The sequence below is a fragment of the Lipotes vexillifer genome, unplaced genomic scaffold, assembly GCF_000442215.2.
Source record: "Lipotes vexillifer unplaced genomic scaffold, Lipotes_vexillifer_v1.1 scaffold655, whole genome shotgun sequence".
Lineage (NCBI taxonomy): Eukaryota > Metazoa > Chordata > Mammalia > Artiodactyla > Lipotidae > Lipotes > Lipotes vexillifer.
Window position 1 is genome coordinate 1,039,453 of NW_006788208.1, and position 3,155 is coordinate 1,042,607.

Below are 3,155 nucleotides of genomic sequence, written 5' to 3' on the forward strand. Positions count from 1 at the left end.
AGAGGGTAAAAGTAATGGAAAACAGTTCTAGGCTTTACACTGATTACAACTGAAAAATACGGGAACAGTGCTGGAATGAGAAAACGGATGTCACCTCAGGGGCCCAGAACTAGTGCTGAGCACACACTCTGCACCAGCCCTAGTGCTTCTTTCAGACGTTATTTATTTGTATCCAGCTCTTTCCGTTGTTTTCAGTGGTGTGGTGCAGACACCATTACCTGAAGTAGGAAAACTGTCCTGACTTCTAGAATTTGAAAAAGAATAGACACATGTATAACTGAATCACTTTGCTGTCCACCTGAAACTATCACAACACTGGTAATCAACTCTACTCCAGTATATAATAAAAAGTTAAAGAAAAAAAAAAAAGAATCCACTTTATAATATAAAAATAAATAAATAAATAACCCTTTTGTCTCCTGTATCAATCACACAGAAACGTCATAGTTTTGCCAGGGATGGGTTCTCCTGGAACGTATGTGTCGGCATGGAGGCACAGAATCATCTAGCCTGAAAGCAGGGCTGACAAGGCAGCTTGGCGTCACCGCCCCAGATCCCGGCATCACTCACCACGGGTACCACTGATGGACCAACCTTTCTAGGAATCACAGTTCAAAGCAGACTTTGCCAGTCTGTGGCTGTATCTCTAATTTCCACAGCAAACTTAAATAATCTTCATTCTAAAATTTCATTATCTGAGAAAGACTTACACCCCACTGAGGGAAATAGTAATTAAAGATAGAAAAGTCCTTGTTACAACAGAGAGCCAGATGTGGCTCACAGATTAAAAAAAAAAAAAAAAAATTTGCCTGTGAACTTTCACGATGTACTGCACATCCTATTAAAAAGCGCTGTTATTCACCACCTCCCCCTGCAGACATGCACCTCACTCGACTGCTTCTCACTACCAGTCAGGGCTGTGAGTACATCCAAAACCCACCATGAACTTAACTTCTCCTTCCACATTAAAAAATATAGCGAAAAGACCAAACCCTGAAGAATAAAGTAAGAAATTATGGAACTCTGCAACAATGGTGATTTTCTGGTATTTGAAGGATACCAGAATTTACTGTATCTTGACATAACTCAGAAGGTAGTACTTCAAAATCAATCTATTACTAGGAAGTTTCTAACCTTAAAATTACACTAAAATTGGATACTAAAGCCATGTTCTAAGAAAAGGTGTGATTTCAATGAAACTGGTAGAAGTTTTTGTCAGTGAAAAAGCACCTCCGAAAATTCTCTCCTCCGTTCAAGTCATGAGAAAACTGACAAAAATTCTCAGAAGCATGTAGCAATCTTAACCAAAGGCATGTAGTAATCTGAAGCATGTTCACTCAAAACGGCTGAACCTCAGCTAAGACAGCAGTGTGCTTTGTGATGTTTTCAATGGCCCCGTCCCCATGCCATCTCCCACTCCACGGCAGCCTTGAAAACCAGCAGCCTGGCAACCCCTGGAGACTGTTCCCCAGGAAACACCACGTGCAAGGCCGTCTTTGACTGGACTCAGATCTCTCGCAGGCCGAGAAGCCTTTCCTCAGGGGTTTGTCTAGAGGATTACAGGCAACTGTACAATTTTGTGGCTGCCTTAGATGATGGCTAACCGTTGGGACTAATTAAAAGCCTAAAGGGAAAGGCTGGGAAATGTCCAGAGGGGCTCAGAAAGCTGTCATATTCCTGGGTACCAGCCATGCACATCGCAGGGCTGAATGCATCCTCGGGGAGGACCTGGGGAGGACCCAAGTGCTCACCCCTGGCTGACCCTGAGGCTCTGTGCTGCAGGTAGTACTCACAGAAATGCCAAACCCGGTGGTAAAACACGTTCTCTAATTAACATCCAGCCAGCAGCATGACCCTGGGGAGCCACTCTACCCCTTCTGAGCATCTCAATTCCCTGACTGGATTGAACCTGTCCATGTGTAGGTGAAAGTATGTGTTTGTCAGAGAACATGCATGCGGTTGTTCATGGGTGCACTTTAGACTCTAGATGGCTCAGAAACTGCAAAATGTCTGCATGCATATTTGCACTTTTTCATAAAGGGTCTAATGTCTTCATCAGATAAAGGAGCCAATTACTCAAAAAACAGTCACGAATGACTAAGACCAGATCTCTGGTAGGCCTTTTACAGTAGTAAATTCTAAGGGAAGATTAAAAACCATACACACACAAACACATTTGCTATAAGACAGTAGAGGCCTTTTAATATTGTCTACGTGTGCTTATCTTACGGAGGAAGTATGAAAGAAGTATAGTAGCCAGAGAGATAAAAATAAAAAATTAAACCTACACAAAAGTTAATCACATAATAAGATTCGGAAATATATTCAAATAATTGCAAGCCTATAAGAAACATTATAAATTATTTCATGATGAATTTTTTGTCTATGGATTTAATATATTCATTTCTGTTCTAACCCCAAATTTTATTTATGAAAAATTAAGACCAACTTTAAGAACCTTCAATATTCACTTTTATTATTTATAAAAAAATTAAGGTATGAGAGTGCATATGGTGTACTGCGATCTTGGGTTTGCACATTTATTCACGTGTTTACATTATTTCAACTTTAATAAACATACCATATATGTATCTTTACAATACCTGATACCGATTTAAGCTGTCTGGCACTTATACATGTATTATTAGTTCATTCTGGTGCTCTGCACGTCAAGAAGATGTTAAAAATGATTGGCCTGAAATAACTCCAAGATGAAGACTGATTGAAGCAGTTATGCTCCAGCGTTTGCCACAAATTTATTTGTGCCGGTTTTATTTTCTCCCCTTAATTGAATGTAAACGTTTGCCAAAAAAAAAAAAAAAAAAAATCTGGAAATGAAGTTGTTACTTTTTAGTCTAATAAATAATTTTAGCTACGCTTAATGTAGCTTTTTTAAGGCCTTCATACAATTGAAAAAAATTAAAGTCGCGCATGTTAAAACCCTGTTCATTTATAAAATAAAAAATAGAATTTTATAGGTTTGCAGTTGAAAGTTACTGTTCAAAACCTCTCATGCACGTAACAGCTGCAACCCAACTGAAAGTCCTTGGTGCTGGCAGCCAGGGCACAGCCAGCTGCCAGCAATGTGAGGCATTAAGAAAACACCATGATGTCAGAGGTCTAGATTTACATGTATTAAGCCACACGCCAGCAAA